General features: G+C 41.0%; 1 long non-coding RNA gene across 6 annotated transcripts in view; it reads left to right on the top strand.

The window, feature by feature from the left end:
- LOC139358989 (uncharacterized) overlaps positions 1 to 12,651 on the top strand; it is a 226,661-nt gene that overhangs the window by 125,916 nt on the left and 88,094 nt on the right. For 3 of the 6 annotated variants that reach the window (XR_011614499.1, XR_011614498.1, XR_011614505.1), the window contains one exon: positions 8,700 to 8,934. The exons of the other annotated variants lie outside the window; for them this stretch is intronic. This is a non-coding gene — a long non-coding RNA (uncharacterized lncRNA). The remainder of the gene's footprint in view (positions 1 to 8,699; positions 8,935 to 12,651) is intronic. 6 annotated transcript variants of the gene reach the window in all.

Here is a 12,651-nt window from a genome sequence, read left to right as displayed (position 1 = left end):
GGAGTCTGATGTTTGAATTCCAGTGGTGGAAGACAATATTTATGCAGTCATTCATTCAAACATCATTTTATTGAGCGCTTACTATGTGTCATTTACTGGGGTAAAAGGATGAGTAAAACTTGGTTCTTGCCCTTAAGAGGTATTTGGCCAAAAAGGAAAGGGGTACTAAAACAGTTACTATAATGCATGGAGATACACCGTTAGAAAGTATATAAGAGTATAAACAGACAGGGAAGGTCTCCAGGGATGATAGGAATCTAATCAACGTGAGCAGTCAGTCTGTTTTACAGCCTCCTGCCCTGCAGCCTGTGTGGAGTACAGTCACCTTGTTGGTTTAAACCAGGTCCTGACGGATCCTGGCAACTTCTAGATGAACCTGAGTGAACTTTCCTCATTACCATGCCAAAGTCTCCACCCTGGGAGGCACTATACCTGCCTTACCATGACATGTGACCCATGCGCTGGCATGATGACTCACCATGTCTGTGCAACTGGGACCCCTCCTCTACCTGTCATGATGCACCCTCTCCCTTCTCCATTGCCCCATAAAACCCTCCTGTTCCCTTCCCTCCGGGAGACGCTGCTTTGGAGAACACTCCCAGTGTCCTCCTTACTTGCACCAAGTAATAAAACTCTTATTGATCAAAACCTGTGTTCTCATGGAGTTACTCACCAGCTGAACAAATCCTGTTTTATTGAGGGCAACAGAGGTCCTGAAGAGCTAGGAACTGGATATAACCAGAGGCATCACAGACGATGCCACAGAGTATGTGAATTTAGGGCTAAGCTTTAGTAAGATTTGGCAACAAAAGGCAGAGGGCATTTCAGGGAGAGAAACACCCAAAGGCACAGGGCAAATGTGGAGAATGAGGGCATGGGTGAGGGGATAGGCGAAAATCAGATTAAAAGGTAAGCAGGGGCCAGATAGTGAAAGACTTTAAATGCCCTACAGAGGAAGCTCTATGCCAGTGCCTCTCCGGTTGTAATGGGCTGAAGGCTTATAAAGGGACTTGGCTGAACATGTAGATTTCTGGGACCTACTGATTTGATTCAGCTGGCTTGAAGTGGAGCTTAGAAATCTGCATTGTAAGCCAGCCTCCTGGATGATTCGGATGTAGGCAGTCTGCTGGTAATCTTGTGCAGACATTGTTGTCGGCAGTGGAAAATACAAAGATTGACATACAGCCTCATACTGGGCTTAGAAGGACAAGTCTAGCAGTTGAGTATGGCAGCTGCGTTGAGGGAGAAAGGCTCATCGTGGTGTGGTCAGTTATCATTTCATTGTGATGGTTCACGTGAGAAATGCCCAATGCCTGAACTGTGGCAGTAGGCAGTGGTAATGCAGAGACAGAGGTGAGAACTCTTGCAGAGGGAGAATCTTCAGAATTCAGCAAATGAATGGAAGTTGGTGAGAGAGAAGGGGGAGAATCACAAGTACATTTAGTAGTTCTCACAGGAGTAATCAGGGTCTAGGATCATTTATGCAAAGTAAAATATGTTTGAGGGAGAAGATAAAAAGGTTGAATTGGGGCATATTGAGATTTCAGTGTCAGTGGAAGCTACAACTAGAGGTTTAATTCAGGTCTTCTCTAGGTTTGCTTTTGGGGAATAGGAATATGTGTAGGGGATAGTTGAAGCCATGGGTTTCTATGAGATAAAGTGATAACCTTGGGATAGCGACCAGAGAAAGTCAAAGACAGCGCCTGAGGCACCTCTGCCTTTAAGGGAAGAGAAGATGGGGCGGGACCTGTAACTAATTTAGGTGAGTGGAATCTCACCTAAATTAAGGGGAGGGGAGAATTTAACTGAGGACTTTTTCAACATCAGTCTGAGACTGAGGCACAGTTTGTCCCCTAGCGGCAAGGAGGGGAATTGCGGTGAAGAGCCAGACATGCTGAAAGGCAGAAGGGGAAGTCCACACACACAGATGAGGGCTAAGAAGTGAGATAATGGATGTGTCAATATATATTTGTATGCACACGCACGTACCTCTGCATGCATGTGTGCACCTGGGTGTATGTGTGGGCATGAAATTTGTGTTCATTATGTGCTACATAGGTAAGAGCCTTCTTTGTGACAGGGATGTGACAATCCTGTGAGTGAGGTAGGGGAATAGTAGCCAAAGTGTGCAGGACACCAAGAGGTCAGGAGTCAAAGGGCAAGGGAAAGTGAGAGCCAGGAGCTGTGGGGCGGGACTGGAGGAACTCCAGGGAGGGGCGCTGACACATACTGGCAGGCTGGGGGAAATTGAACGTGGCCAGAATGAGACTCAGCAGAAGACAACAGTGTCAAATGCAGCAGAGGGATTTAAAAACCTGAGAAATGGCCTGGAGATTGCCATTTGGAAAGTCATTGGTGACCTTTGACAGGGTGGTTTCTGTGGGGTCTGACTGAAGAGTGAACAGACGGTGAGAAGGTTGTTTGAGCAAAAGGAAGGAGAGAGCTGGTGACTCTGAGGTTGGAAGCAGTGATGATATGAGGCAGTTTTGCCCATTAAGCATATTGGTGCATCTTGGGGACTTAAAAAGATTTGTTTTGGATGATTTGCACTTCAAAAATTAGTCTTTTTCCTAAGAGGATAATAAAACTTAAAAGTACCATACATGTTTTCTGCAATATTTAAATAGCTTTTGATCCTGTCTGTTGTTAACAGTTGCTTCTCCAGGAGTTTTAGGCCATTGGCAATAAACCAAGTAAATATTCTAACATAGAAAATAAAATGGCCCTTTACTACTGAAGGGTTTTTTATAAATAGCTGTCTCATGTTAACTCAGACTCAGTGGGTGTATGTGTCTGTGTGTCTGTTCACACACAATTGTAGATGTGGGATGTCTGTGTGCTCATTTAATCAATTAATATTTTCACCTTCTTTTTTTTTTTTTTTTTTTGAGACGGAGTCTCGCTGTGTCGCCCGGGCTGGAGTGCAGTGGCCGGATCTCAGCTCACTGCAAGCTCCGCCTCCGGGGTTTACGCCATTCTCCTGCCTCAGCCTCCCGAGTAGCTGGGACTACAGGCGCCCGCCATCTCGCCCGGCTAGTTTTTTGTATTTTTTTTTTTTTAGTAGAGACGGGGTTTCACCGTGTTAGCCAGGATGGTCTCGATCTCCTGACCTCGTGATCCACCCGTCTCGGCCTCCCAAAGTGCTGGGATTACAGGCTTGAGCCACCGAGCCCGGCCAATATTTTCACCTTCTATGTGTTAGGCAGTGTAGGTTCTGAGCATATGCCAGTGAACAGAAAAGCCATGATTAAGCTAATTATTACAGTGACTTGAGATATGTATGTGCATAGGCAAATCCTTTCACGTTGTGTTGGCAAGGGAGGAGGACTAATCAGGAAAATAGGGCAACTCGATGGGCCAAAAAATCAAAAAAAAATTCAAGATGCCATCTCTTTCTACATAAAGATGATCTTATGCAATGGTGTGCTGGTAAACTGGCTCTCTAGGAGGTACAGGGAAAAGCCTTGATATGTAGCATTTACCAATTATCATGGTGTAAATATTTTCACTGGGGGTGATTTCAAACCTCCAACTTGATGTCATTGAATGGAGCTAAAGGAAGAGATGTACACAGGTGGCTCTGGCAAACCAGCATTAGCCAGCTCCAGCACCCCACTAACCCTTTGTGCAGGCAGAATAATAATAATGATTTCTTTCATTTATGGAGCTGTTTGAAGTTAACCAGGTGTTTTGACATATTTTCCTTTACCTGCACATCACCCTGAGTGTGATGTTAGAGGGTATGATTTGAAGAATATGGAAAATCTCTTTGGCTAGCCACAAAGCCTTACATTACCACTGAGGTAATTCTCTTTGGTATAGCATTCATGAATGAAGACCATGCCTTTTAAATAATAAAATACAAGATATATAAATGTTGTTATTCCAGGGTAAGACAAGAAATATCTCGATTATGGGATACCATTGGAGAAAGAAGTCCCAAAAGAAGCCACAGAGAAGGAGGGTGGGTAGATATGTAAGGAAAATGGTCAAAAGAGAGATCCAAGGATATTAAAGACATTTTTTCTATGTCATAATGTTGCTTAGGGTATGCCCTACTCCTAGATCGTAGATCTTACCAAATGTAGTTCATGCTCCATTATCTACTCTAATGGAGGAAAATTGGACAACACAATTCAAAACAATGAACAACCTTGAAAGATATATACAATTGGATTTGCAGAGAAGATAATGTTTCATGGTATCTGTAGCATCCTGTGAATGATTTACTTATTCTAACTCTGAGCTTAAAGAATCTACTCATGATGATGCATATTGCAGGGAATTGACAAGTGTCACAAGATTAGTACCAATCTAGACTTTGTTGTACAAATGAGTGCAGGATCGGGGTGGTTATACTTCCTTTTAAATAATTTAATGAAATATCATTTTAGAGTTAGTTCTATTTAAAAGATTTTTTAAAAACTCTCGTCCTGTTGTCCTAGAAATAAAAATACTTTTTCTGACAGAAACATAATTAATTTGATTATAAGGTTTAAAGTGTACCGTGTGTGTGTGCGCGTGCAGTGTGTGTGTATGCACGCATGTGTATAACTTCAACTGCTGCTGACTATAAGAGAAATCGATATCTGGCCACTGGTGGTTGTAGGCTGTATTCACTTGGCAACAGTTTATATATTGGTGGCTGACAATGAGGAGAATGGTGGGTGTGCATCCTATCAATTTTAAGAGCATATTTTTTCTCTACCAGTAGCAGTGGCTCAGCATTCTATTTGTCATTTCTGGCCTTGAAAGTAGTAGTTAATAAATGACAATAACTTTTAGCACACATGCTTTTTCCTGTTCTGCAGTTTAGTTTCAGTGTGGAGGGAGAGAAATAAAATTTTGAATTGCTAATAGAAGTGGTGGGCAGGGTATTGGAAAGTTAACTTGGATATAAAACGCAATCCAAGTGGTGGCTTCAGTGAAAAAGGCTGCCATTTGATGGCTACAACCCATATGCTGAAGTTTATTTCCTTTGCTATGTCATTAATGAAAAAAAAAATTTTTTATTCTTAGCTCTGTGATCCCAGCCACCACCAATCCAATCAATGACCAACTTTGACTTTTTCTCTTCAGCGTATTTTTCCTCTGTTTCCTCCTATCAATGCTTTTTTGCCTCCACTGCATTCCAGGATTTTATTACCTCCATAGGGATAAATGCAAAACCTTTCTAATGGTAATAATAATAATCACAGTAACTAGTACCTAAAATCTGGGTAGTGTTCACATTTGGCTGAGGATGTCCACCTAGCTTGTCCATTTAATCCCTATAGCACTCCTGGGATATTGGAAACTGAAGCTCAGAGTGGCTGAGTGATGTGCCCAGGCTTACAGAGGTAGCATGTGTGGATGAACCTTTACCTTTTGACTCCGAATTAAGTGCACTAGCCCCTACTTAGACTGTCCCAGCCTCTCTTTGTGCTCTTACTTTCCCCTTGTTCTGATAAAATATATACACAGTTGCTGGAACATTCATCTCATAAACTACTTTCTGTGAGAATCCTTTTCCTAACAGATCCAGCTCAACTCCCTTTGCCTCTTTCCTGAGGTTCCCCTGAGCACTCAGGTGTATGCTAAACAACCATTGGCCACTGGTTCTTCCCACACTGAACATCAAACTTTTCTAGCCTATGTTGAGGTTGAGAGCAATTAAAATACCCACATCTTTCTCACGAGAGCTTATACATCTTTTGGTCATGTGACAGTAGGTGCTGATAGTACGATAGGAAAGTTGTCCATCAGGAAAGTCTTGTAATCTCTATTTAAAAATATTCCTCTTTCATTCATCTCTATGATGAAAATCTACTCATTCTTCAAGACTTGTATATCAAAAGGTATTTTTTTTTAACATGGGATATTTCCTGATTCTCCAATCAAACACAATTGCCCTATCATTTGACTTGTTTCTTACGTGTTGTGTTGCAATTTTTTTTATTGTCTTACGTCCTTTAGTAATCTGTGCAATCCTTAGGGTCAGGAAAAAAGTTCACAAATAGAAGACGCTCAGTAAACATTTGTTGAATTCAATTAAAATTAATTAGTTTAAAAGCACTCCAATTACAATAGATGCTCTTTTATCCAATGTTGTTGTTACAGTGTTTTTTGTTTAACCAAAAATGTTATGTTAACATGGAGAATCATTTTATAAAAAAATAAAAAGTCCTGTATATACCATAAACCCATTTAACTTTAAACTACATTCATTTGTCAGATTTTTGAATGCAGAGTCAAAGATCCTCTTTGACTTTGCATTCATTGACTCAAGTTCCTGGTTTTCTTTCTTGTTTCAGTCATATCCGCAATGAAAAATTTGACATTTCCAATTTGAGTTTCTTTATTGTGGAAAGAGAGCTTATAGACACTTGCAATGCATTCTGAGTACAGTAACTATTAAAAAGTTCTACCAGGTTAGGCAACATAGGAAAACACTGTATCTACAAAAATTATATATATATATTAGTTGAGCATGGTGTCATTCACCTGTGGTCCCAGCTACTCAGGAGGCTAAGGTGGGAGCATCCCTTGAGCCTAGGAGGTTGAGGCTGCAGTGAACCATGATTATTCCATTACATTCCAGCCTTGGGGATAGAGAGAGACCTTGTCTCAGAAAACAAAAAAAATTCCCTTCGTTCCTAACAGTTGTCTCTATTAATTAAATGGCAGTTCTATAGAGTTGCCCTCTCCAATATAGTAGACATGTGCCACATGCGTTTACTGTGCATTTGAAATGTGGCTAGTCAAAAGCAAGGGATGGCAGAAATGTAAAACACCCACTGGATTTCCAAGATTTAGTACAGACAAAGAACATAAAAGATCTCAATTTATATGATTATACGCTTGAATATGCTGAGTAAAATACAATAAATTCTTAAAATTATTTTTATCTGGTCCATTGTACTTTTTTTTTGAGATAGGGTCTTGCTCTGTTGCCCACGCTGGAGTGCAATGGCACAGTCATAGCTTAGTAACTTTGAATTCCTGGGCTCGAGTGATCCTCCCCCCTCAGCCTCCTAAGTAGCTGGGACTACAGGCACATGTCACATGTCTGGCTCCTCTTTTTACTTTCTAAATGTGACTACTAGAGAATGTAAATTTACCTAAGTGGTTTGGATTTCACTTCTCTTGGATAGCACTGCTTTAGAGAGTTATGGTTATTGACTCTTCACAAAACACCCACTGTCACTTTCACAGAGATGACTACTCCTTCCTTTTTATACTAAAATTTCTTAATTATACTTAATATTACATTAAATTATCTAATGATAGTAAGAAGAACAACTATTATAATCAGGTTTGGAAGCAAATGCAACTGAATTTTGGCATGCTCACTTTTCAGCTTGTGGGAGCAAAAGTCCATGGGAACTCAGAGAGTCACATGTTGTGCCTTTAGGTGCCTCCACCTCAGTTAGTGTGATGTTGAACAGAGCAGAAGGGGAGTGTAGTTTATTTACTGAAGCCATTAAGTGGAGATCGGTTAAGAGAGCTTCTTCTGGACTCCGTCATCCTAATATATCAAAGAGCAGCAGCTTGGAGATGTTCCCTTTTTGTTATGCTATTTTAGAATGACTATATCACAGCTCACTTCCCTGACATGCTCAGAATTGTAGATGTGAGAAATGAATTTCAGGACTAGCCTGACTAAATTGAACACAGATTAATTCTATTATGGGAAAATCAAGCAAATAATGGTTATTTTAATGACTACATATAGCTGAAATGTGGAGGGTAAGAAGTTGTCCATATCCCACTAGCAAGTTAGTCCTTAAGGGGCTGTTGGGGTTTGGGTTTGCTTTCAAGCTGCAAGGATAAGGAAAGAGGCATGAGGGCTCTCAGAGAGGAATGTGCTTTTGGTCAGGATCTGGCCTGCAGCATAAAGTCATCCCTCATCCCTCTGACTCCGTCGTGGTCTGCTGGAGTCATGAGGAAGCACTGACTTTCATATAGGAAGACAGCTCTCCTCACCCACATCCTCTTCTGACTAGAAGGGGTGAATAGTTTGTCCGTTATGTTATGTCTGTAAGAAATGTGAGAGAGGATTGTGGAATCTGCTTTCACATCCTAGCTTTGACTAGGACAAGCCATGTAAGTGTCTTTACTGTACTGGCGATGTGCATGAATTGGGTGGGGGATGGAGAGCAGGGAGGTGCGTATGCACTGATCCATCCATACCTTACTTCTCTGTGTCTGGCAGCCTCTCACTGTGGTTGAGGGCCTATCCATGAAGCATCGCAGTTCTACTGTCTCTGCAGGCTAGCATGTTAAATCTGAGTTCACCAGCAATAGTGGCAAAGAAAAGACAATGGTTATTTCCTCAGCAACTCTCTTACTTTCTCCCCGAGTATCCAGTTCTATGGGAATGAATGTTTTAAAACTAGATGAGGTAGGTGTCATGCAAATCTAACCTTGATCTAAGCAAATGTCAAGCCTGAACTACTGGACTCATTCAGGCCACTAAATTGAACAGTGTTAGCAGCATGCACCCAAAACTGATTTCAGGGAAAGAACATTTGTTAGAAGATGCTTTTTGTTGAGCACTGTCGGTTTGCTTGCAAATGACAACAAAGAAAATGATAACCAGAGGAGAAAAGAGTATAAACGCTACTCTCTCTGTCCTACTCTGTTTTGTAATAAATAAATGAACCAAGCATATTGAATCTCTCTGGTACTGTTTATTTTATAGTTGTTCCACTCCACAGGTTCCCTCCTGGAGGATGTGTGAGACACCAGGCTGCATGTCAGAAACGGCTGTGCTCTGGAAGGCTACCAGGGTCATCATGAGGGCCTTGCGGATTTCAGAAATGAAGTGACCTGCCTTGAGACTTCCCTCAGCCTCCTCACTCCACTGTATTCTCAAGAGAGTGAGGAGAACAAAACTGTCTTCTCCCCACATTACCACTTCAGTGCTGACCCTGTGGCTTGAGAATCTGATCTGTGCGCACTGTGGCAAAATCTTGGTTTTACAGGTCTCACCTGAAAGCTGGTCCTGATTTTTCCGTGATGTGTGGGTAAAAAGTGGGTTCTCGAAGGGAAGCCTCAATGTAGCTTAGCTCTTGAAAAAACAGTATGTGCATCTGCTTCTTAGAAAAAGAAAAAGGAGTGAGAGAGGAAAATGAAGTCTTATAGAAAAACCTGGCTGGGCGCGGTGGCTCACGCCTGTAATCCCAGCACTTTGGGAGGCTGAGGCGGGCAGATCACGAGGTCAAGAGATCGAGACAATCCTGGCCAACATGGTGAAACCTCGTCTCTACTAAAAATACAAAAATTAGCTGAGGGTGGTGGCGGGTGCCTGTAGTCCCAGCTACTTGGGAGGCTGAGGCAGGAGAATTGCTTGAACCTGGGAGGCAGAGGTTGCAGTGAGCAGAGATCACGCCACTGCACTCCAGCCTGGCGACAGAGTGAGGCTCCATCTCAAAGAAATAAAAGAAAAAAGAAAAACCTGCAAAACATTAAGAAGGAAGTGATCATTAACACTGAGACAAATTGCTTTCTTCTGTATTAAGTATATCAGAATAATTTTGTGATTTGTTTCTCCATTCCAAACCTGGGAAAGGGGAGGCAAATTATCTTTATGTTGCTACTCATATATAGTCTGTTATCTGTATAATGTTTAAATGTGTAATTCTAATACTGTGGTTAAATGAGATTCTAAGACCAGTGAATAGGGGCGGGTGTTAGGAATGGTCAAATCGATAATGTAGACATTGTAAATGTTCACAAATTATAGGCTGTGACATTTAATCTTATACTCATGATTTTTTAGTGGCTGTGGAATTTGGGGCAGTGATTCCAGTCCCATTCTGTCCATTTTATTCTTTAAGGTAATCATCTAAGACCATACGTGATGGGGGAAAGTGTATATGAAGGAATGTAACTTTCAAAGAGATTATCCTAAAAGGAGGACTGATGACATTCCTTCTCCTTAATTTATATGCTGTGTGTTTACTGTGCTCAACTTAGAGCTCAGGTTACTCCAGTCAAGACCACAGTAAATTTGGGAAGAGAAGACCTCTAAGAAATTGCCTAGCATGATTGTTAACAACGGTACTGCTAGTAATTTTATTATTATTACAGACATTTCTTATGTTCCAGGACTGGCTAAACACTTTATATACAAAATATTATCTCATTTAATCCTTACAACAGTCCAGAAAAAGGAATTGTAATCCTTCTTATTCAGATGAGGAGATTAAGGTTTAGAGAGGTAAGGTTATTTGCCTAAGGTCACTGAGCTTGGAAATAGTGAGACTAGGATTTTAATCCAAATACTTGTGTTCTTAAGAATTACACTGCTGATGCAGAAAAGGCCTTTAACAAAATTCAACAGTCCTTCATGCTAAAAACTCTCAATAAATTTGGTATTGATGGAACGTATCTCAAAATAATAAGAGCTATTTATGACAAACCCACAGGCAATATCATACTGAATGGGCAAAAACTGGAAAAATTCCCTTTGAAAACTGGCACAAGACAGGGATGCCCTCTCTCACCACTACTATTCAACATAGTTTTGGAAGTTCTGGCTAGGGCAATCAGGAAAGAGAAAGAAATAAAGGGTATTCAGTTAGGAAAAGAAGAAGTCAAATTGTCCCTGTTTGCAGATGACATGATTGTATATTTAGAAAACCCCATCATCTCAGCCCAAAATCTCCTTAAGATGGTAATCAACTTCAGCAAAGTCTCAGGATACAAAATTAATGTGCAAAAATCACAAGCATTCTTATACACCAGTAACAGACAAACAGAGAGCCAAATCAGGAATGAACTTCCATTCACAATTGCTTCAAAGAGAATCAAATACCTAGGAATCCAACTTACAAGGGATGTAAAGGACCTCTTCAAGGAGAACTACAAACCACTGCTCAGTGAAATCAAAGAGGACACAAACAAATGGAAGAACATACCATGCTCATGGATAGGAAGAATCAATATCGTGAAAATGGCCATACTGCCCAAGGTATTTTATAGATTCAATGCCATCCTCATCAAGCTACCAATGACTTTCTTCACAGAATTGGAAAAAACTGCTTTAAAGTTCACATGGAACCAAAAAAGAGCCCGCATCTCCAAGACAATCCTAAGTCAAAAGAACAAAGCTGGAGGCATCACGCTACCTGACTTCAAAGGCTACAGTAACCAAAACAGCATGGTACTGGTACCAAAACAGATATACAGACCAATGGAACAGAAGAGAGGTCTCAGAAATAACACCACACATCTACAACCATCTGATCTTTGACAAACCTGACAAAAACAAGAAATGGGGAAAAGATTCCCTATTTAATAAATGGTGCTGGGAAAACTGGCTAGCCATATGAAAGCTGAAACTGGATCCTTTCCTTACTCCTTATACAAAAATTAATTCAAGATGGATTAGAGACTGAAATGTTAGACCTAAAACCATAAAAACCCTAGAAGAAAACTTAGGGAACACCATTCAGGACATAGACATGGGCAAGGACTTCATGTCTAAAACACCAAAAGAAACAGCAACAAAAACCAAAATTGACAAATGGGATCTAATTAAACTAAAGAGCTTCTGCACAGCAAAAGAAACTACCATCAGAGTGAACAGGCAACCTACAGAATGGGAGAAAATTTTTGCAATCTACCCATTTGACAAAGGGCTAATATCCAGAACCTACAAAGAACTCAAATTTACAAGAAAAAAACAAACAACCCCATGAAAAAGTGGGCAAAGGATATGAACAGACATTTCTCAAAAGAAGACATGCATACAGCCAACAGACACATGAAAAAATGCTCATCATCACTGGCCATCAGAGAAATGCAGATCAATACCACAATGAGATACCATCTCACACCAGTTAGAATGGCGATCATTAAAAAGTCAGGAAACAACAGGTGCTGGAGAGGATGTGGAGAAATGGGAACACTTTTACACTGTTGGTGGGATTGTAAACTAGTTCAACCATTGTGGAAGACAGTATGGCGATTCCTCAAGGATCTAGAACTAGAAATACCATATGACCCAGCCATTCCAATACTGGGTATATACCCAAAGGATTATAAATCATGCTGCTATAAAGACACATGCACACGCATGTTTATTGCAGCACTATTCACAATAGCAAAGACTTGGAATCAACCCAAATGTCCATCAGTGACAGACTGGATTAAGAAAATGTGGCACGTATACACCATGGAATACTATGCAGCCATAAAAAAGGATAAGTTTGTGTCCTTTGTAGGGACATGAATGCAGCTGGAAACCATCATTCTCAGCAAACTATGGCAAGAACAGAAAACCAAACACCACATGTTCTCACTCATAGGTGGGAATTGAACAATGAGATCACTTGGACTCGGGAAGGGGAACATCACACACCAGGGCCTATTATGGGGAGGGGAGTGGGGGAGGGATGGCATTGGGAGTTTTACCTGATGTAAATGACGAGTTGATGCATGCTGATGAGTTGATGGGTGCAGCACACCAACATGGCACAGGTATACATATGTAACAAACCTGCATGTTGTGCACATGTACCCTAGAACTTAAAGTGTAATAATAATGATAATAAGAGAAAAAAACAAAGAGAATTACACTGCTTTGGCTGGGCGCGGTGGCTCACATCTGTAATCCCAGCACTTTGGGAGGCCAAGACAGGTGGATCACGAGGTCAGGAGATT

The sequence above is a fragment of the Macaca nemestrina genome, chromosome 1, assembly GCF_043159975.1.
Source record: "Macaca nemestrina isolate mMacNem1 chromosome 1, mMacNem.hap1, whole genome shotgun sequence".
NCBI lineage: Eukaryota > Metazoa > Chordata > Mammalia > Primates > Cercopithecidae > Macaca > Macaca nemestrina.
Note: the sequence above shows the minus strand (reverse complement) of the source record. Positions and strands in the feature narration are given on the sequence as shown.